Raw genomic sequence first — 24723 nt, 5'->3', positions numbered from 1 at the left:
GACCTCCTCCTCTGCCGTCACCACACCAAGTTCCCTGCTCCGCCGCCATCCACCTCCTCCTTGCTGTTTCGCCAGCCATGGCCGCCTCGCTGTCAAGCCCCAGCAGCCGACACCGCCGGCCTGCAACCTCCTCGCCGTCCCCGACCTCTTTTCCGGCAGGATACACTCTGATGTCGTGGTTCCCTGTCGCCCCGGAACACCCCTGCTTCGGTGTTGTTCGCCAAGTCCCGCAGGAGGCCGCGCGAGCCCGCGTTGACTACGTTGGTGTGGGCCCCTTTCGCCAGCAACCGCATGTCACATATAGCTCAAGTCCCAACGGCCTCGTTCGCCTCTGCGCTAGCCCTGCTCCAGAACCGCCAAGACCGTCTGCCGATACCCCGAGGACACCGAGTACGACTACATAGGATGATGCATCAAGTTCCGCGGCTGTCTACATGGAAGTACCACTATCGTCGCTAAGACCAAGATGGCGCCAAAAGTACCAAGACGAACAGGAACGACTACCGAGGTCCCTCCAAGTTTGACCAAGATTGTCGTGTACAACTACCGTCGACTCGGATTACGCCAAGTACCCCTTCATGTCGGCAAGACCCGCAAGTCGAACCCCGAACGATCGACGACTCGTGGACCATGTACAACTACCCTCGCCTTGGGTTTCGTCAAGTTCCTCGCCATGACTATGAACGTCTATGAACCGTGTACAACTACCGTTGCCCGAAGAAACCTGGGTCACAAGACTCGTAAACGACTTTCGCGAGTACCTCTACCGTCGTCGTGTACCACTACTTCCACTACTGTCGTCGTGGACCCGACAAGTTCGCGAGTACAACTACTTCCTCTACGACCCGCGAGAACCGCTACTTTCACCACCATTGCGAGAACAACTACTTCCTCTACGAACCAATCCGCTCCGAAACGCATGCTTCGAAGGTATACCACCGAGACGACGCCCGTGGACGAATGCTTGCGATATATGAGTTGAACCGTGTGTTGCTCCGTGTCCGAGTTGTTCATTGCACGAAGCCCCTCTTTTGCCTTGCCGCCGTCATGTGGGAACCCGGAATCCGGGAGCACCCCATCTTATTGCATGACACACTTGCACCCACTTCCTTTTGCACCGGTATCTCCATGAGCTATCGGAACCAGAATGTTGCCGTGGCACCATTTTCGTTGTCATTGTTGTGGCACCCCTTTCGTTTCCACCATGATGACAAATGCTTCATATCATGCTCTTGTCAACTTTTAATAAAAATTGCATAAACTTGCACATCTCATCCGCATCATGATAACAACAATTAAAATATTTAAATTGTTGTTTGCATTAATTTGCTAAATGCATATGAGGTTTTACCGGAATTGTTGTTTGGCGTTCCGGCCTCATTTAAACTTGCCTAAATAGACAATTTCTTTATGCTTCTCCTCTTGCCATGTTTAACAACATTTAATACTGTTGAGTACCTAAACGAGAGAGGACTAAATAATTGATGTGGTGTTCCATCAATATGAAACTCGTTGCATATTGAGCTCCACTTGATTTGTAGTATTGTTCGTGCACTTTGCCATGCCATGCTTCATTAAATCGGACATGCATCATACTTGATTGTACATCATGCCATGATTATGTGATGGCTGTTTACCATGTTGTTTGCTTCTTTCCGGTGTTGCTTCTTTGGGTTAGTCCGATAACATCGCGTTTGTGAGGATCCGTTCGACAACGTCTGTTTGTCTTCTTCACGAACTCGTTCTTCTTCCTTGCGGGATCTCAGGCAAGATGACCATACCCTCGAAATCACTTCTATCTTTGCTTGCTAGTTGTTCGCTCTTTTGCTGTGCCGCGATACCTACCACTTGCTATATCATGCCTCCCATATTGCCAAGTCAAGCCTCTAACCCACCTTGTCCTAGCAAACCGTTGTTTGGCTATGTTACCGCTTTGCTCAGCCCCTCTTATAGCGTTGCTAGTTGCAGGTGAAGATGGAGTTTGTTCCTTGTTGGAACATGGTTATATGTTGGGATATCACAATATCTCTTATTTAATTAATGCACCTATATACTTGGTAAAGGGTGGAAGGCTCGGCCTTATGACTAGTGTTTTGTTCCACTCTTGTCGCCCTAGTTCCGTCATACCGGTGTTATGTTCCTTGATTTTGCGTTCCTTACGCGGTTGGGTTATAATGGGAACCCCTTGACAGTTTGCCTTGAATAAAACTCCTCCAGCAAGGCCCAACCTTGGTTTTACCATTTGCCACCTAAGCCTTTTTCCCTTGGGTTCTGCAGACTCAAGGGTCATCTTTATTTAAACCCCCGGGACAGTGCTCCTCTGAGTGTTGGTCCAACCTGTCAGCAGCCAGTGACCACCAGGGGCAACTCTAGGTTGGCCTACCGGAATCTTGGACAATCCGGTGTGCCCTGAGAATGAGATATGTGCAGCTCCTATCGGGATTTGTCGGCACATTCAGGTGGCTTTGCTGGTCTTGTTTTACCATTGTCAAAACGTCTTGTAACCGGGATTCCGAGTCTGATCGGGTCATCCTGGGAGAAGGAATATCCTTCGTTGACCGTGAGAGCTTGTGATGGGCTAAGTTGGGACACCCTGCAGGGTTTTGATCTTTCGAAAGCCGTGCCAGCGGTTATGGGCAGATGGGAATTTGTTAATGTCCGGTTGTAGAGAACTTGACACTTAACTTAATTAAAATGCATCAACCGCGTGTGTAGCCGTGATGGTCTCTTCTCGGCGGAGTCCGGGAAGTGAACACGGTTCTTGTGTTATGCTTGAACATAAGTAGTTTCAGGATCACTTCTTGATCACTTCTAGTTCACGACCGTTCTTTGCTTCTCTTCTCGCTCTTATTTGCGTATGTTAGCCACCATATATGCTAGTGTTTGCTGCAGCTCGACCTCACTACCCTTTTCCTGCCTATAAGCTTAAATAGTCTTAATCCGCGAGGGCGTGAGATTGCTAAGTCCCTTTGACTCACAGTTTACTTCCAAAACCAGTTGCAGGTGCCGATGATAACCGTGCAGGTGACGCAACTGAGCTCAAGTGGGAGCTTGATGAAGATTGTGTTCGTTGTGTTGTTTCGTTTCCAGTTGATCAGTAGTGGAGCCCAGTCGGGGCGATCGGGGATCTTTTGCATTAGGGGTTGTCTTTCTTTATTTGGTTCCGTAGTCGGACCTTGATTGTATTCTGGATGATGTAATGCTTTATTCATGTATGGTGTGAAGTGGCGATTGTAAGCCAACTCTTTATCCCTTTCTTATGCAGTACATGGGATGTGTAAAGATTACCCCTCTTGCGACATGCCTACAATGCGGTTATGCCTCTAAGTCGTGCTCCGACATGTGGGAGATATAGCCACATCGTGGGTGTTACACATCCGTGGCATTTTGGGCCGAACAATTTTTTCCTGTCATGCTTATGACACTTCTATGACGATAATTGTGACAAAGCTTGGTATCAACATAGATGTGGTGGGCTCCTACTTCTATGACAAAAAATCATGATAGAAAATGGTCTTTTCATCCTGGGCAGGCCGAAGACGCAGCGGCACGACATTCTTTGGGCCGTCCATGACGGAAAAAAATCATGGTAGAAGCGAGGGCGAGGAAAATATCGGGGAGTTCCCAGTTACGGGGGGTGGTCGGGGCCGAGCGTTGCACTGTGGTTTGCGCGTTTCTCTCGTGTATGCGCATGTGTGCGAGGCATTGGCTAACTGAACCTAAGTGATCGCACGTTACTGAACCCGAGCAATCGATCCCTTGGCTGTTAACCGAACCCGAGCGATTCATTCACTGCTGACTGAACCCGAGCGATTCCTTCACTGCTGCTGCTAACTGAAATGAGCGATCGATCACTGCTACTGCTCTCTGAAGCCGATTGAGCCCCCATGCGAGACGTAGCTAGCCAGTGTTGGGTTGCCTCTTGATGAATAGTGATTGTTGCTACCGTGCGCGCGATACGTGGAACGAGTCGTGACGTGGTAAGTCGAGCCGGTTGGTTGGCTGTGGGTGAACAGTTCCTGGTGGGGGTTGGGTGAACAGGACCCCGTGGTAGTAGGCCATTGCCGCTGGATGAATAGGACATCGAGGAGGCCGCCGCACCCCAGCCGGTTGGGGTGGATGAACAGGACCCTATGGAGGCTCTATGAACAGTAGCCGGTGGAGGCTGGATGAACAGTAGCCCATTGCTGAACAGTAGCTGGTGGAGGCTGGAGGAGGTCGACGGTGGATGAACAGTAGCCCGTGGAGGCTGGAGCGAGGCAGTAGATGGTGGATGAACAGGACCCCCGTTTCACCGTAGACGCTCCAACACAAGGCCGTTTCCTCTGTTTTGCGATACGCCACACCCCTCCCGATCAATAGGACCCCGTTTTGACCATAGGCACTCGAATAGAAGTCCGTTTCCTCCGTTTTGCGGTACGCCAGACCCTTCCCGATGAACAAGACCCTGTTTCGACCGTACGCGGTCGAACAGAAGGCCGTTTCCTCTGTTCTGTGGTACGCCAGACCTCGTTTCGGCTGTTCCATCCAAGTTGGTTGGCTCCCGATGAACACGACGTATTCTGTTGCCTCTCGATGAACACGACGCATTCCGTTGCCTCCTGATTAACACGACACAGTTTCTCTGTTCTGACCCAGCTGGTTGGCTTTCAATAAACAGGACGCCGTTGCTACCGTCCGTTGCCTCTGCATGTACAGGAGCCCTGGCCGTATGTATGCGTGAGTATGCATTCGAGACCCCGCCTGTATGTACGTACGTGGCCATATTTTTTGGCATCTGGCTGTACGTACCACTCCATACTTGGCCACAGTTCATCGTGGCAGATAGACCGATAGACCGGTATGTACACAGAAAATGCTACGTATGCTTCGATCGGGTAGGTCCCAACTATTAGGGAGGACAAGGAGGCACTTCCTTGCGTGTGAATATATAGTTGGCGGGTCTAGCGGTCAGGGGCGGAATCATATATTTTTTTCTCGTAATAAGAAGGCACTTCATTGCGTGCAAAGATGTTGTTGGTGTGTCCTAGCTGTCAAGGGCAGGCATAAGGAGGCACTTCCTTCCTTGCGAAGATATACGTGGTGGGTCCTAGCTTTCAGGGGGAGGAATAATTTTATTCCCGCATAATAAGGAGGCGGTTGCATATGTGCATCCATGGACCTCGTGCGTCCCCACTGTCAACTTCTCCACGTACAGTCCTCTTCCGATGACTCTCGTTTGTTGACGATGTTGACCACGCCGTGACGAGCGCACCAAGGTGGTGGATGATGAGGAGGCCCCAGACGACAATGAGGTGGTGATGGGAAGACACGGTAGTGGAGTCGCTGACAGAGAGGTGTATGAGGGTTAACTGGTTCTGGTGCGGCTTGGTTCTATAGTCGGCGGAGAATAACAGGAGGTGTGGAGCGGTGGATGGATGGCTTGGCTGGCAGTGGGGTAGAGATTCGCAATGAAGCGTGCTAAGTAGAGCTGCTAGCAGCCAGAGGCGGGAGCAGGTGCTCCCGGCAGTGCTGGAGAAAGAAGATGAGAGATTGAAGATGAATGTCGACTGTTGGATGTAAATCCAGTGGCTATCAATGTCAGAATCATTTGTTGACTAAGTTGACAACGTCTTGCGTTGGCTTTGACCTATTGGCCCACATTTCAGCCTCCAAAAATGTCGCACATATTCAACCCATTTTTTTAGAATTTACAATCCATTCGCCGCGCTGGGTGAACAAATAATGTAGCATCCATGCGGCCCATTTATTTTTTTCTAAAAAAACTACAACCCATTTGCACTTTCTAGAAATACACGAATTTTCTGGCCTGGGTGAACAAATAATGTAGCGTCCATGTGACCCATTTATTATCTTTTTCTAAAAAAAACTACAACACATTTGCACTTTCTAGAAATACACAAATTTGCTTGCCTGGGTGAACAAATAATGTAGCGTCCATGCGGGCCATTAATTTTTTTCTAAAAAAACTACAACCCATTTGCACTTTCTAGAAATACACGAATTTATGGGTCTAGGTGAACTAATAATGTAGCGACCATGCGGCCCATTTCTTTTTTCCTACAAAAGTTCAGGCCGTTTGCAATTTCTCGCAATACACGATTTTGCTGTGCTGGTTCTAATTATAATGTTGGGTTGGGCGCATCAATGTTATCAAAAAATAAACAGGGGCTAAGCATTTTGTTATAAATATATTTAAATAATAAGTGCTTTATTTACATTAGTCCTTAAATCTTACCAAGCTTTTGTACACAATCACCTATATTTTTGTTGACCTTAAGTAAAAAAAACCAAGGATCTTATTGTTAAACATTTATTTTTGTAAGTTCATAATACATGGGATATTTTTTTCTTATATATGTAAGTACCTGTAAATATATGATGATAATAACAATAATATATAATAACATATAAAATAATATAAATATATATAATATAGTTAGAAGGGAAACATAAGTTGGACCTGGCGTTCCTATTCTTATATAGATAGAAAAATAGAACAAACCTCTGCGTTTTATTTAAAAAATACATAAGTTGGGTTGCGGATGTTTAATAAAAAAATAAAAGTTAGGATGGGGGGCCATAGGCCGGTCGATACATGATGGCCATCAAAAAAATACAAACCGACATGTCGTGAGCTGCACATGTTAAAAAAGAAAGCCTAGAATGGGTATTCCACAACCCAGCTGATACTTGTTGGCCCACTAATAATAAATGATACATTCCAGCTCCCCGATGACTAGCTTCGTTGTAAATTTATCTCCTTTAGTAACTACGTTGACAAACATGTAGCCCCCAATGTCAGTATAACATTAGGAGGAAGTATTTTTTTCAATGAGGCACTTGCTTGCGTACGGCCATGGACCTGGTGGGTCCCGACTGTCCGCCTCTCCAAATACAGTCCTCTCCAGATTCCTCTCGGTTGTTGAGCATGTCCACAACGGCAGACAACGGCGCCGCGACGAGTGCACAAAGGCGAAGGATGATGTCCAGGCCCCGGACAAGAACGCACCAGAGCCGGGGAATATGTGCTACAGAAGTGGTAGATGGTGTGCCTAATTTTGAGTGAAAGTACAGGAGTAGCCTAGTGGCCAAGTTCAACTCCCCAACCGCTGCTCCGCCCGGGTTCGATTCCACCTGATGCAGTGAAAATATCCACAAGTTTTTTCCTCTACCTCTGAAATGTGGGTGCCCATTGTCATCTACGCACACCACCTCCAACACACTCAACACTGTGTGGGCATTTTGAAAATAGCACATCTTTCTGACTGTGCATCATATGAAGATGTGCTATGCATGAATGTAGATCAACAAGATGTTAACTGGCTGGTAGTTCCATTTTTTACTAGGAATAAAACTTCCAACATGATGTTATCCCTGTTTGAAAAGGGCGTGTTAATATAAATGCTCTGCCTCGAAAACTTGCAATTTCTTATCTGAAACTGAAACTTGCAGTTTCTTCTCTGAGAATCACATTGTCTGCACTTTTATATGAAACTACATTAATCTCTAGAATTCATAAAATACTTCATATGCTCAATACTCCAAATCTGAAATTGAAAAACATTCATATCTGAAAGTACTCTCAAATATGAAACACAAAACACAATTCACAACTTGCAAATACAGACAACCCTAAGCTCCTCCTCAGACTATTTTTTTGGGGGGGAGGAGCCCCCTCCTATTCCTCGGCGGTAGAGAGTCGCCCCGTGGGACGAGGTGAACGGCGAGGGAGAGGATGGCGGGGGGGGGTGGGGGGGGGGGGGGGGGGGGGGGCAGGGAGCATCGTCGCACCAACTATTTTTCTCCTCTTGCAGTTGGGTTCGGTTGACGAAGACTCCACCGGCTTGCTCTGCCATGGCACCCTCACAAACGGCATCGTGTAGATGCTCGATACTTCAATCTCGGGTGGATGCTCCATCTTGGATCGATACTCCCACCACCACAACCTCACGGTCGGATCCGGTGAATCTGTTTGCTCCATGGCCCAGAGGAGCAGCTCTGTGTACTCCCGCGTGACTCCCTCCTGGTGTATCGCCTCCTTTTCGCTCCTTTCCAGATATTTGGCCATCACTTTCGCCGTCGCCGCTAATTGCTCCAGGTTGTCAAACCAAGACTGTATCTCCAACATCCTAGCTAGCTTCACAGGGTCGCCGCCTGTGAGCCACACGTATCGGTTGTACTCCTACATCGATCTACTTCTCCACAACACCTTCACTCGCTGGCGGTGGTTTTTGAATGGAAGAGGAGAGGAGGGGCACATGTTTTGGATTAGAACGGGAGATGAACGACGGTGGTTTTGAAACGGAAGAGGAGAGGAGCAGCGCTGGTTTTGGATTGGAATAGGAGAGGAGCGGTGGTGGATTTGTAATGGAAGAGGAGCGGCACTAGTTTTGGATTGGAACAGGAGAGGAGCAGCGATGGTTTAAGAGGAGAGGAGCGGCACTGGTCTTGGAAGTATTTTTTTGTTTTGCGTATTTTGGGTCAAAGTTTGACCACGTATTGTATTTGACAAGCAAAATGTGAATGCGTGTCATCAAAAATTGTATCGTTTGGTTCGTATCTGAATGTAATTCCAAATTATATTATTTTTGCAACATATAACATATATTTTATTTGTGAAAATCATGGTCAAATATGACCTAGAATACAAGGGAGACTAGTTAATGTGGGGTCGCTTTCTTAATTGAAGGGTAAATTGATTTTGATTTTGATTCAGTCACAGCCCGCTGGCCCTCTCGTCCAATCCTAAATCGCTACCGCATGCTCCTCTCCCTCTTCTCCATTGCAAAACCACCCCCTCTCCTCTCCATCATCTCCATTCCAAAACCACCGTATCGCCTCTCCCTCTTCTCAATTGCAAAACCAGCCGCTCTCCTCTTCATTTTCTCCATTGCAAAACCACCGTCTCGCCCCTCCCTCTTCTCCATTACAAGACCATTGTAACGCCCAAGATGCGGCTATATCTCCCATGTGTCGAGGCACGACTTAGAGGCATAACCGCATTTTGGTATGATCGCAAGAAGGGTCATCTCACACAATCCCATGTAAATGAACAAAAAAGTAAATAGTTAGCTTACAATCGACATGTCACACAATGATCAAATTATTCATACATCAATCAGAGTACACACAAGGTCCAACTACGGACATGTCCAAATGAAAAGAAGACAACCCCCAATGATAAGTCCCGATCGTCCCTACTGGGCACCACTACTGATCATCCAGAAAGGAAACATAGTAACAACCAAGGTCTTCGTCGAACTCCCACTTGAGTTCGGTGGCATCACCTGCACTGGTATCATCGGCACCTGCGACTGTTTTGGTAGTATCTGTGAGTCACGAGGACTCAACAATCTCAAAACCCGCGAGATCAAGACTATTTAAGCTTATAGGTAGGATGTGGTTATGAGGTGGAGTTGCAGCAAACACTAAGCAAATATGGTGGTAACATACAAGTACAAGAGTAAGATGAGAAACTACGCAACAGACGCAGAGCTAGAAGTGATCCTAAACTACTTACATTAAAACATAACCCCACCGTGTTCTCTTCTTGAACCTCATCAAAAAGAGACCATCACGGTTACACACACAGTTGGTGTATTTTAATTAATCAAGTCAAGTGTCAAGTTCTCTACAACCGGATATTAACAAATTCCCATCTGCCACATAACCATGGGCACGGTTCTCGAAAGTTTAAACCCTGCAGGGGTGTCCCAACTTAGCCCATGACAAGCTCATGATCCACGGAGACAATCCTCCATCGCGGGACCCTCCGAGCAGACTCAGAATCCCGGTGCACAAGACATTTCGACAATGGTAAAACAAGTCCAGCAAGACCTCCCGACGTGCTGACACCCTGATAGTAGCTGCACGTATCTCGTCTTAGGCCACGACAGATGAGCGACGCGTATAGGTGCCAAAATAACCCAAGTTGCCCTCGGGCGGCCCCGCACAGTGCTCTAGGTTGGACCAACAATCATGACTAGCGTTGGCCCGGGGGTTGATTAAGAATCCTTGGGTGAATTACTCCCTATGAAAATTTTTAGTTGTTATTAGGCAAATGGTAAAACCAATGTTTGGCCTTGCTGGAAGAGTTTTATTCAAAGCGAACTGTCAAGAGGGGCCCATAACCCCCCACCGTGTTAGGGGCGCAGAATCAAGGAACATAACACCGGTATGACGGAAACTAAGGCGGCAAGAGTGGAAAAAAACACCGAGCAAAAGGCCAAGCCTTCCACCCTTTGCCAACTATATAGATGCATTAATTAAATAAGAGATATTGTGATATCCCAACATATCGATGTTCCAGCATGGAACAACCTGCACTACACCTGCAACTAGCAACACTATAAGAGGGGCTGAGCAAAAGCGGTAACATAGCCAAACAACGGTTTGCTAGGAAGTTGGTTTAGAGGCTTGACATGGCAATATGGGAGGCTTGATGAATAAGTGGTAGGTAGCGCTACATAGCGATAGAACGAACAACTAGCAAACAAAGATAGAAGTGATATCGGGGGTAATGATCATCTTGCCTGCAAAGTTCTCAGGGTTGTCGAAAGCTTGCTCGTCATAAATGTACTCGACAGGTTCCTCATTCACGAACTCGTCTCCCGGCTCTACCCAAAGCGAGAACACAAGCAACAGAACAACAATCAATCACGGTGCAATGCGCAAGCAACATGATGCAAGACATAGCATAGGATGCAAGATATGATGTGCAACGCACATGGTACTCCGGAAGGGGAAGGATGATCATGGCATCAACTTGGCAAACCAAGCATGCCACTGGATAGGTTGGAAGATTTCGAATGAAATAGATATGAAGATCACTGGAAACGGATGCACGGTTTACAAATGACAAACAAAACTAGATGTGATGCAATCTGCTCTTAACAGCAACATAGCACTTAAGATGCATGATGAAAATATGCTACAACACTCCAACATAAAAACAAAACACATGGCAGTGTAGTACATGTGAAGCTCTACAAATCATGAACACTGAGCTACTGCTAGAAACCCCTAGAACAAGTCTAAAACAACTTGGCAAAAATGCAAAAGTTAACAGTTTATCAGACCTTGCAGAAATTCTCATGTATCATGATAGAAACAGCATCAGGTAGCAAAGTTTATGCATTGCAAACTATATGCTACAGGAACATATTACATTACACAAGATCATGGCATGATAGTACTAAATGCACTTAATAAAAGTCCCTTACTGGACTTGTCCCAAAGACCCACAGAAAATATGGTAGCATCAATGCAAACGTGCCAAATGATATGAACACATCCCAGACTTAGAAGAAATCATGGCATGATGTAAACAGATTCATGATAGCAACTTTGCAAGCTTGTGGCACTCATCACAGTGCACTAAATGACATGAAATAAAATCTAGCATGAAGTAGACATGAAAATGAAGCTATCCATGTGCAAAACGACCTCACAGCATGGTTGAATTAAATCACCCAAAAAATGACAAAACAGTAACATGATGTAAAATGACATGGTCATGAACTTGCTCAAATGCAAAAACTAATTCCACCACTGGATTGGTGGGATTTTTCTACCCCAAAAACATATATAATATGTTGGGGTTCTTATAGAAAAATCTTCACAAAAGCCCTAAAATGAAACCTGCCTAAAATGGCATTAAAAGACATGGCCACTGCCATATTCGGAAACGTTCAGAAATGGACTTGCCTGAAATGAAAAGATTCCTATTTCAGAAATGGAATATTCCCTGGGACAAAAAATAAATAAAAGAAAAAAATAAAGGAAGGGAGGTTGTATCTATGGCAGGTGGGGCCCCATGGTCAGAGAGAGAGAGAGAGTGCAAGGGGAAAATGGTGGGGAGAATAATGCAAAAACTAATGCCACCACTGGATTGGTGGGAATTTTCTACCCCAAAAACATATATAATATGTTGGGGTTCTTATAGAAAAATCTTCACAAAAGCCCTAAAATGAAACCTGCCTAAAATGGCATTAAACAGATATGGCCACTGCCATATTCGGAAACGTTCAGAAATGGATTTTCCTGAAATGAAAAGATTCCTATTCCAGAAATGGAATATTCCCTGGGACAAAAAATAAAAAAAATAAAAAGGAAGGGGGGTTGTATCTATGGCAGGTGGGGCCCTGTGGTCAGAGAGAGAGTGTGTGCAAGGGAAAAATGGTGGGGAGAATAATGCGCCCGACGCGATTCGAACCTGGATCTTCCGGGTAGAACCTCATCGCCCAATCCACTGCGCTGCCGCCGCTGCTGCTGTTGACAGGAAGGGTCACGGCTCCTATTGATCTAGCTACACGGCGGATGGGGTTTCTTCTCCTCTGCAATAGAGAAGACACCGACGCATCGGCAGTCAACGGTGAAACGGCAAGGCCCAGGAGGCAGCAGTGGGTGTGCGAGAGTAGGAGGGGAGGTTTGACTCACGCAAGCCGAGGGCTGCGGGGCGCTCGAGCTCGAGCTTAGCTCGACTCGGGCCATGGCGAGCGCGGCGAGCAGGGAAGCAAGCATAGCACGGCGAGGCGAAGCAGGCAGTACGTGAGCGTGCGAGGCAAGCTACGCGTGTGGGTGTGATCTGCGGTGTTGTGGTGTGTGGATCAGCAATGAGAGCAACGGCATGAACACGAGCACGAGCTTGAGGCCGTCCATGCAGGACGAACTTGGGGCCATGCTGATCGGCGAATATGCGGACAAACCAGTGGCAAATCCAGGAATTGAACTTAGCCAGGGTGAAACATTTAAGATATAAAAATTTTGATTGACAAATGCAAGCACAATGAACCAAATCTCATAAAATTCAAATATGAAATTAGATGCACTAGAAAATTAACATAACCAATGATTCATAACAGTTCGAGATTCTCGACAATTAGGTGACATAATTTCTGGATTGAAGTCGACTGAGTACATAGATGCAGTCCTCGCAAAAATATATATATCAAGCACCTCATTGAATATTTCAATCTTGTAGTGATGGAAGCAATTGGTTTCATTCTTTTGAAGATTCCCTACATTACAAGTTCATAACATCACCATGTTCAGCACTGACTATGTACAATAGTTGGCTAGAAATTGAAGATCAACATCAGAAACAAAATAGATTAGACTACTTGCTGGTTGCGCTCGCTGATTTTGCAAACTACAGCTCCTGCGCGTTTGCACGAGCTCGATGCTCTGCCGCCTTTGAATGGGACTGCTTCTTTTGGTTCCCCCATCCATGGATCTGGATCAGGTGCCCGGCGGCCGGCGGGCCAGCGAGGCGGAGCTCTATGGTGGCGAGCCGACCGAGGCGAGCCAGCGGCGGCTAGGTTACGCTCGCAGTCTTGCTGGCTGCCTGGCTGGATCAGGGTTCGAGGATTTTTCTGCGACTGTCTGTACGTGGGTGCTGTGCTCGTGTAGTCGTGCTAAGTAGTTTGGGCCTATGGGCTGGGGTTTGTGTGGCCGTTCTATCTAGTGCAAACCCCACATGTGTTAGCCCATGTACAGAATGAACCGTATTTTTGTATACGCTGATTTCGGCTACCCGGGGCGGACGACCATAGTCGCCTCTACCATGGAGCCGCCACTGGGACAAACGACACCTCAACGGGATGGGTAGGAGCCGAGATTCACCGGGGGGTGTTGCTGGAGTCGTACAAGATCGGCGGTGACTGGAGACATCGAGGGAGACGTGCTGATCGGGGCGGAGGCGTCCGGTTGCGCGATGTAGAACGAAGCAGAGGAGGAGGACGTCGAGGAGGAAGCTCCTGGGGTCCTTGTGGAAGCGTGCGTAGGCAAGGAAGACGATGGTGATGCTCGTGTCGCTGCCGAGGAAGAAGACGGTGGCTACGGGTTGGATCACGCCGGAGAAGAGCTCGGGCTCTTCTCGGCCATGGCGACGGCTATGGCGTGGAGAGGTCTCACCTAGCGGCGGAAAGGGAAGGAGAGGGGCGGAACGGAGGGAGGAGGAGGACTAGGGCACCGGGGCATATCTTATAGGGCGTAGGGAGCGACTATGGCCGTCAAATCACCCCAGCTATCGACGTGGCTCCGGTGGATGGTCTGCCGTACGGGAGGAAGGGGACGATGAATAGGGGCTACGCTGGATGGGCAGCTGGTGCGGAGCTGGGCCGGTCCGGGAGGGAGGAGGCCCAGGTGGCTGTGGTGTGGGTCTGCTGCTGCTGGGCTATGACGGCTTGCGCGTAGGGAAGCCAGCCCAGGTAAGCCCTTCTCCTTTTTAAAACTTTCTGCTAATTTAATTAGATAGATGAAAGAAAAGGAAAAATGCCAGGGGGATAGGAGAGGCATTTGGCAGATATAAAAATATCGCTAAGCTCCTGAAAATGTGCACTATTTAATAAAATTGGTTTGGAGAGTTTTAAAGGAAGTAAAACAATTCAAGTTTGAATTAAATTCAAACTTGAACCATTTAAAACCCTAACCAAAACAACTTAGATAAGGTTGAGATTTGACAGAGAGGTTTAGGACATGATGACTGAATTGTGAGGAAGTTTTGAACATTAATGGAGTAGGGAAAATGGCACTTTCCAAATAAAAGAAAGAGGAGGAGAGATGAGGAGGAGTTCATGCATGGATCACACATGGGTCAAGCCATAAAATAACAGTCATAAATACACAATGCACATGGTGAGGATGAGAATGCAAGATGACATAAGCACCACACAACATGATATGAACATGATGCAAACATGTGATGGCAAAATGGATATGACAAGAATAGTAAGGCAAAGCAATAAGTAGCAAGCAAAACCCCAAAATGGAACCAACAAGGAGGAGAACACTTGAGATTGAACATGACAAGGTTGGATACATTGCCAAATATGGAAATTTTACATCTGGGGTGTTACAACTCTCCTCCACTACAAGAGGATCCCGTCCCGAGATCTAGGACTGAAAGAACTCCGGATATTCAGAATGGAGGTGATCCTCGCGCTCCCATGTAGCTTCTCAGTCGGAATGGTGAGACCACTTAACTTTCAGGAATTTGATCGACTTGTTGTGAGTTTTTCACTCGGTTTCTTCAAGAATGGCAACAGGATGCTCATGCTAAGACAAGTCTTCTTGGAGGTCAATTTCTTCGAAGTTGATAGCGCTCGGGCGTCTTGAAGCACTTGCGAAGCTGTGACACGTGAAACACATCGTGCAAATTTGAGAAGTTGGACGGAAGCTCAATTTGATAGGCGAGGTCGCCTCTTTTTCCAATGATCATGAAAGGACCCACGTATCTTGGGGCAAGCTTCCATTTGATATCGAAGCGTCGAGTGCCTTTCATTGGAGAGACACGGAGATAGACATGGTCTCCGATCTTGAAAGCCAAGTCACGGTGCTTGCTATCATAGTAACTCTTCTAGCGCGATTACGCGGCTTTGAGATTTTCGTGGATGACTTTACACATTTCTTCAGCTACTATGATCAAGTCATTGCCAAGAAGTTGGCGTTCACCAGTCTCGGACCAATTGAGAGGAGTACGACACTTTATGCCATATAGAATTTCAAATGGGGTCTTGCCCAAACTTGCTTGGGAGCTGTTGTTGTAGGAGAACTCGGCATATGGGAGGCAATCTTCCCACTTCATACCGAAATAGATGACACAAGCTCCGAGCATGTCTTCGAGGATTTGATTGACTCTCTCGACTTGGCCACTTGTTTGAGGATGGAAAGCCGTGATAAAGCGAATGTTGATGCCCATGGCCTTCTGTAAGGAGTCTCAGAACTTGGAAGTGAAAATGCTTTCGCGGTCTGAAGAGATCAATTGTGGAATTCCGTGCAATGAGACAATTCTGGAGGTGTATAGCTCTGCCAACTAAGCTGTCGTGATACATTCTTTGATTGGAAGGAAATGAGTCACGTTTGTAAGCTTGTCGATGACAACGAAGATAGCATCATTCCCTCGGTTGGACTTGGGAAAGCCAGTGACAAAGTCCATTTCGATATGATTAAACTTCCATTCTGGGATAGCAAGAGGTTTGAGGAGACCAGCTGGTCATTCATGTTTTGCTTTCACACTTCGACAGACATCACATTCATTCACGAATTGAGCAATCTCTCGCTTCATGCGAGTCCACCAATACGACTGCTTGAGGTCATGGTACATCTTCGAACTGCCTGGGTGGATGGAAAGAAGATAATTGTGCACTTTGTTCATTATAACCTTCCTAAAATCACCTTCAGGAACCACAATCCGATCCTCGAAGAATAAGGTGTCATTGTCATCAATGCGATAGCACTTGTATTTGGGTAAGCCCTTAGGAACACCATGTTTCACCTTCTTCACCATGGTATCAAGGAGTTGTGCCTCACGAATTTGGTCTTCCGAAGTTGGAGTGACTTGAAGGTTGGCAAGAAAACCTTGAGGAACAACTTGGAGGTTGAGCTTTCGAATTGCTTCACAAAGATCCGGTTGGAATGGCTTGAGAATTAAGCTGTTGCAATAAGTCTTTCTGCTCAAAGCATCTGCAATCACATTCGCCTTGCCTGGAGTGTATTCAATACTTGGATTGTACTCTTGAATCATTTCGACCCAACAAGTTTGCTGGAGGTTGAGGTTGGGTTGAGTGAAGATATATTTGAGGCTCTTGTGATCGGTGAAAATGTCCACTTGCCTTCCCAACAAGAGATGTCTCCATGTTATTAATGCATGGAGAACTGCCGCCAACTCAAGATCGTGAGTGGGGTAGTTCCTTTCATTTGGCTTCAAGTGACGGGAAGTATAGGCCACAACTTTTTTCTCTTGCATTAACACAGCGCCGAGACCTTGCAATGAGGCATCACAGAAAACTTCGAAGGGTTTGGACTCATCAGGAGGAGTTAGGACCGGAGCTGAGATGAGCTTCTCTTTGAGAGTGTTGAAAGCAACGTCACACTTAGGAGTCCCGGAATACTTGACATACTTCTGGAGGAGGATGGAAAGAGGCTTAGCAATCTTTGAGAATTTCTCAACAAATCTTCGGCAATAGCTTGCAAGCCCAGGGAAACTGCGGAGCTGCTAGACATTCTGAGGAGGCTCCCAATTGACAATTGTAGAAACCTTCTCTGGATTAACAGAAATGCCCTTGGCAGAGATGATCTGGCCAAGGTAAAGAACTTCATCAAGCCAAAACTCACATTTGGAGAACTTTGCATAGAATTGATACTCTCTGAGCTTGTCGAGCACCAATCGCAAATGCTTGGCATGATCTTTCTTATTCTTGGAGAAAGCCAGGATATCGTCGAGATACACCAGGACGAATTCATTGGTGTAGGGGTTGAAGATGAAGTTCATCATGAAAGAGAATGTTGGAGGGGCATTTGCAAGTTCGAAAGACATGACGGTATATTCATAAGAACCAAAGCTTGTTCTGAATTTTGTCTTTGGGATATCTTCTTCACGAATGCGAATCTGATGATAAACCATACAGAGGTCAAGCTTGGAGAACACCTTTGCACCTTGGATTTGCTCGAATAACTCATTGATGTTGGGAAGTGGGTACTTATTCCTGATTGTCTTCTTGTTCAATGGGCGGTAATCGATGCAAAGTCGGTTCGTGCCATCCTTCTTCTGGACAAAAAGAACACCACAACCCCACGAAGATGAACTTGCTCTGATCAGACCCAGACGCTCTTGTTCATCGAGCTATTTCTTCAATTCTTTCAGCTCTTTTGGCCCAAGCTTGTAGGGGTGCTTGCAAACGGGTTCTGTACCGGGCTCAAGATCAATAACAAACTCGACTGGTCGGTGAGGAGGCATACCCGGAAGCTCTTCTGGAAAGACATCTTGATATTCACAAACAACTGGAATCTGAGAAATAGCATCTAACTCGCCCTTCTCATTGAGAGAGAACAACCGAATGGTTTCGTCACGAGCGGCATAGATGATGGTGCGTCAATTTAATCTCCCTGGCAACACAATCAAGAGAAGCCTTGTGCTGAGAAAGCCAATGCATGCCGAGGATGAGATCAATATCAGAGTCGCCGAGAACAATTGGGGAAGCCAGGAATTTATAATTGCCCAACTTGATGGCCACATTAGGAATCACTGAGTTGGAGCTCATTAACCCACCCGGAGAAACAATACACAAAGGTTTATCCAGATATGACCAAGAAAAATCATGCTTTGCAAAGAATGGTCTAGACATGAAACAACGCGATGCACCAAAATCAAATAGAACTTCTGAAGGAGTATCATTAAGTGGGAGATTACCCATGATCACTTCTAAATAATCCTCTGCTTGAGCTGAATTCATCATGTTCACCCTTGCAGACTTGGGATTGTGCTTGACAACTGCATTGCTTGCTGACCTGACCGGAGGAGGAGGCGGAAGGCGCTTCTGGGTGCACTTGTTTGAGTAATGCCCTTTCAAACCACACCTGTGACAAGTGACCTCTGAAAGCGGACGAAAAGGTGGAGGAGGAGGACCACCTGTCCTCGGAGCCTAAGACTTGTTCTGATAGCATGGGTTGGGTGGGTGGGAAGATCCACGACCACCTGAGTTCTTCTGCTGGTAGGGCTGACGAAACGGAGGTGGAGGAAGCCATAACTTCTGTTGCTTAGCTGCCACTTGAGAGGAAGAAGACAAGTGGACTACATCCCTAATTCTCTTCTTTGAAGCCTCACACTTGAGCTGAGCAGCTTCTTGCCTGAGGGTCATGTTGTAGAACTGATCGAACTGAGTAGGATCAGCAAGAACGAGAGCTAACTGCAGATCCTCTCTGAGGCCACTCCTGAAGTGATAGATCATGCTCTTTTCATCAGGAACGTCTTGCCTTGCGAAGCAAGCAAGCTTCTGAAACTGGATGTTATATTGATACACGGACATGCTTCCTTGCTTGAGATTGCGTAATTCCTCACGCTTGCTCTCGACAACACTTGTTGGAATGTGATGAGCTTGAAAGTCCCGGCAAAAGTGAGTCCAGGTAATCTCTCGACCCCCTCTGGAATCTTTGTATTGTTGATACCAATCAACTTCTTGGTCCTTGAGCTGAAAAGAAGAGAACTTGACGTATTCCTTAGGCCTGACATTGCTGCATTCAAAATGCTTGTTGATGTCCACGAGCCAATCATCGGCCTCCATGGCCTCGGCACAAGCGCTGAAAGACTTTGGCTGATTTGCAAGAAACTGGTTGAGGGTAGCAAACTGAGGCTGATTGTTGAATTGCCCTTGGCCTTGATTTCCTTGGTTGCCTTGACCTCGGTTGTGCTCTTTGCAAGAGCTGCAAAAGCATCTGGGTATTGGTGTGGCGGCCGCCATCACAGCTTTCCATGCCTCCGGAGGCGGAGGAGGAGGCGGAGGTGGAGGGTTCGACCGATCTCCATCGTTATGTTGCGAATTCAGACGCGTTTGGGGAGCCACTAGTATGCTTCGGTCCTATACAAACAGTCTTTAACCCCTTTCCGCAATGACATTTGGAACTGTCTCCTAGTGAGTGTGGGCAATAAGGGGTCCTTCCCATACGACCCAGAAACCATCGGGGCCCTCCTGGCACACAAGCTCAGCAAAATGAGGTCGTGTGCAACCGACGAGTGCTCAAATACGCAAATACATATAGTAGAGCTAAAAAAATACAATTATACGGTGAAATTGTTTCTGGTCGCAAGTACATCCCATGCAGTCAGTCCCCGCTAAACGTTTCTGTTCGTATGTACATCCCACATAGTCGCTCTAAGGAAAACGTTTCCGTTCACAGGTACATCACACACATTTTTTCCCGTTAAATCATTTGCGTTATTGAATGCATCACACACGGTCCGTAGAAGAAACTGTGTGGCAAAGGCTGTCCATCAGACATAGTTTTTATGTGGTAAACGTTTGCGCAAGGTGGCCTAACGCAAACAGTTTTCAAGAGAAAGTCGTGTGTGATTGTTCATTGATCCAACATGGTTTATTCCTAGAAACTGTGCGCGTTGCCTGAGGTCATCACCCACGGTATTTTTTCAACAACCGTTTGCAATAGCAAAACCCAATAGCAGGCTAATTATCTAATTATTCATAATCCATTTATTAATCTAATTGGCCTTTCATATTAAGCACACAATATATTTCATTTTCATAATCGAAATACATCAGAGTACAACATCTTATAGCTTCAGTACTCAGCTACCCCATTACACAACTACACCAGGACCAAGTTTCACATGCAACATCTATAACCTTTCAAAACTAGCATCATTGTTGGTACATAGACAGATGTATCTCATCTAGAAAACTGCTGAAGCAGAAGGCGAATATTGAGGCTTCATTGATGTTGAAGGTCTTTGTAACTTTAGGCCAGTGCCTGTGGATGATTGACCGTACATCCTTTGTCCTCTTCAGGAACACTTCAATATTGAACCGTGGGTGTTGTATGAATACCTTCCTCGCCTCCTGACCATACAGGTGGTTTGAGAGGTAATCATCAGTGAACTGCTTTGGAAAGGCCTGAAAACAAGGATGTGCATAAATATCTTCTCTATATTGGAAATGGGGCAAAGGAATAAAAAGGCAAGGTATAATAGTTAGTACCATCCTGTAGTGAACTGATGTCTTCTTCATTGTGCAGACAAAGATCTTGTTGTTTTTTTTCGCTAATTTATTTATCCTAACAATCTTTTTGAGTTTCTTGACTTGACTGATATTCATGGACAACTCATTTCCCCATATGCAAAAAGGGTCGAACAATGGATCAAAACCTCTGACAGTAGGACCTACATGTGCAAGACCAAATTGTTAAAAACCTAAATATTAGAATGGTCCCTGCAATTGCCCAATAATGTGCTATTAGACAACGGACCATGAACGTGCTAACCTCGATTGTAAACCTTAGTGCTTTCCATTGTTTCCCTGCAACACATATAAGGTAGTTAGTCATCAGGTTAAGTAAGAGTTCGCATGCTATCAGTACAATATGTTGATGAAAAATAAGCACATTGCAGATTCATCAGATTAATTCAAGCCACATGGAAAACCCATTTATCTAAACCAAGCATGATTAATAACTAGAAAATATAGCACTTGTATATGTTTCTCATGTATTAAGTGCAGCCAAATTCTATTTATTCCTCACATGCACAACAATACAAAATTCTACCCACGACAATTGGACATTGCAGTGTAGAATTGAACCAAGAAGTTAGCTAAACACCACAACAAATGAACCAAACATTAACTGAGCACCACATTGCACAATATAACATACTCCTAATAGAAGATCAGACAGTTAACCAAACCAAGCATGCTTAGCAACATGGAAATATAGCGATTTTATTTGTTTCTCATGTATTTAGTACATCCAAATTAGATTTATTTCTCACATGGTATACAATAAAAGAATGCACCCACAACAATTGAACATCGCATTGTAGAATTGAACCAAATAGCCAACCACGTCGCGTCATCGACACGTGAGGTGCCGACGGTGGCCTCAACGACGAGGTGCTCCTCCAAGATCTGGGGGTCGACATGAATGGCAGCCATCGCGACCTCATCTGCGCATGTGGCCGCAATTTGCTTCTCCGCTGCCAAATAGTCCTTGGAATCCTGGCTATACTGCATGCACCATGGCTTAGGGAGGCACTTATTTGGTGGAGGGGTCGGTGATTTGGGTGGAAGGTGCCGCGCCAGCGGTCGGGGCATGTGGGATGTGGAAGGAGAAGGAGGATGGGGGTCGGGTGTGGATTACCTGCCTGGATAGGCGATGCCGAGCAGCATGGAGGAGGGTTGCCGGCGAGGAGGTGGCGCTGCAAATAAGGAGTGAAGGTTTCAACTTGGAAAGGAAGGCCTAAACAGGGGAAATGTGGCTTTTGGTAAGGGGGAGGGGGCGAGGAGGTAGATATTTCCGTGGAAGCCGAAAATTTGGAATCGCTTCAGCGAAAAAACTGGCGCGCAAAGTGTCATCAGACACGGTCCCTTATTCAAAATTGTGTATGATATGTGAACATCACAAACGATTCAGATAGATTAACCTTTGTGTGTTGAGTTTGAACGTCAAAATTTTTGGTTGGAATTTCCCTGGTTACAGTGGTCATCCAAGTCATTGCATAATTTGGGTACAAAAAGGAGACTAACTTCTTAATCGAGCAAGTTCAACAATTAAACAGAGCTAGCTGACCTAAACATTACTCTAACAAATTAAGACCGGCGCTCTTAATTAAACAAAACAAAGACTACTACTACGACTGGTGCTCGTCGATCTCCGCCGCCGCCTCCATGTCCAGCTCGCGCCCGATGGTCTCCTGGGGAAGGGGTTCCATGGCATCAATTTCACCATACTCGGCAAGCATCTCGCCATCCGCGTCCGCCATATCTTTGGAATAGGCCACCATGAGCTGGCCATGGGCGGCCGCAATCTGGGCTCTAGCAGGCTCCGTCGTGGCAAGGTATGCCGCGCAGGACTGGACGGCTTCTCGAACTCTCTCGGTGATTGCCAACTCTTCGGCCGTGGGTTGCCGACCGTTGTAGGAGAAGCTTCGTTCGATTTGTGCGGTGACCGCCACGAGCTGGGCGTGGACGGCCTCGACATGGTAGTGGGAGGCCTCCATCAGGGCTAAGGCCGCCGCTGCAGAACGGATAGCTGTTGTGCCGCTCTCGCCAGTTGCTATCCCCGAGGCAGATGCTGGTGCCGCCGCTTGAGAAGCAACAACGACCATTTGGACTGCCTTGGCCACCCGGACGCAGACTGCGGTCGCCCTCATGAAGCTTGTTAGCACGCGCCTGGCGGCTGCGGCCACGCTCTCGCCAGAGCGGGCCGCCGAAGTTGCCCTCACGACGCGGGTCCACGTCCCCATCTTTCACCAGCGATGAATGAACATTAAAATGATATTTGGGGAGTGAGCTAGTGTGCTTGACACGCCGGCTGTGGACTGTAGCCGACACACCTTCTCGCGTAAGCCATAGGCATACTATACACCGACGGTGCTCCAAGATATTTTGTGCTGCATCTCACACGGTTTGTGATAATAAACTGTGTGCGATCTACTTGATTTATCGTCTTGATTTGAACTACGTAATGGGGTCACAACTACAAAGGATGGTGTTTGAATTGCTAGAACTTTTATCTGTAGTGAACATGCAACTATAGGTGTGTCGTCAAAAAAATGGAATTATTCAGGGTTCGTTTGGACGTTTTTATAAATTAACTTGGTTTTGTAGGCATTTCAGGTGCATAATTCTAATTTGAACTACATGCACATGCTCCAGTGCATATAAATGGTTTGAAAAATCAAATATGTGTCCTTGGTTGCATGCTTAGGTCCCATGCAAGAAATGGGAATGAATGTCACGCACCCTGCCACCGTCACTCGGCCGCAAACATTGAGATACCTGGTTTTTAAATTCTAGTAAATCCAAAACTCATTTGAAATTCATGAAACTTGGCATGGTATCATGGAGTGGCATCAACATGCCGTGGTAAAATTTTTGTCCCATTTGGGGCATGTTTGGGTATAAGCTTCTCAAAAACCAGAGCTTCTCACAACAAGCGTGATGGTTTCGGTAGGGAACGTGCCACCTTTGGGGACGAAACAATATCCGTTGCCTCTTATTGCTTTCAAAAAATTTCGAGTGTCAACATAGAACAACGGGAGTTTTGTGTTTAATTTTGGAATTTTTCGGGGTTCGTTTGGACATTTTTAAACATTAACTGGGTTTCCCAGGCATTTTATGTGCATAATTAAAATTTGAACTACATGCACATTCTCTAGTGCATATAAACTGGTTGAAAAATCAAATCTATGTCCTTGGTTGCATGCTTAGTTCCCATGCAAGAAATGGGAATGAATTTCAAACACCCTGCCACCGTCCACTACTAGGGAAAAGCCTAGCAGTAGCGCTGGTTTTTGGCCTATCAGTAGCGCGGGTAAGCGCGCTACTGATAAGGCGCTACAGCTAATGCTTAGCAGTAGCGCCTACTGGCACTCGCTACTTCTATATCTACTTAGTAGTAGCGCTTTCCAAGTCAATCGCTACTGCTAATTATTAGTAGCGCTTTCGAAAACAACCGCTACTACTATTATTCCCTATTCCATTTCTTTTGAATTTTAGGTCGTATTCATATACCTGTATACAATTTTTCATACAGTAGCAATTTAGAGATTGTTTTTACATCATAATGAGTTATTAAATCACTAGGTGAAAGAACCTTGGATTAGTTTCAAGTGCATGGATCCAAAGTAACCAATGGTCACTTTGGATCCATCCATTTGAAACTAATCGGCGGTTCTTTCACCCAATGACATAATAACTTCTCATCATCATCATAATATCATTAACAACTTATCATCATAATATATCATTGTCATATAACTCCTCATAATCATCATTTTCGTCCATGATGGGACATCATATAACAACTTCGTCACTAGTTATAATAACAACTCGTCCTCCTCATCATCATAGTACTCACAGTCACTACTCCTACTCAGCATCACCATCAAGTCTAAGACATTGTAGTCATATATAATCAACACTAACTAATTGTTCTTAATACATAGGACCTACTCCTCTCTCCTAGCTAAAATACCATAAAACAGATAAACCGGTCCTTCACCATAATGAAGAATGGACATAAACCTATCTCCAACTTGTGGCTTGCGCACATTCATTTTGTCTCCAATTATTTGCGTGTGCGCATTCATCACTTTGCTCCATTCTTTGATTTTGAGCATTCCATCGTTTGAAGAAATCGAGTATGCAGTATGGTAAGCCTCCGAAGGAGTTGGTCGTAAGCTAACCATATGCATATCACCTTCGGTAAATA

This window comes from Triticum urartu, chromosome 3 (genome assembly GCF_003073215.2).
Source record: "Triticum urartu cultivar G1812 chromosome 3, Tu2.1, whole genome shotgun sequence".
NCBI classification, from domain to species: domain Eukaryota; kingdom Viridiplantae; phylum Streptophyta; class Magnoliopsida; order Poales; family Poaceae; genus Triticum; species Triticum urartu.
This window is presented reverse-complemented; position numbering follows the sequence as displayed.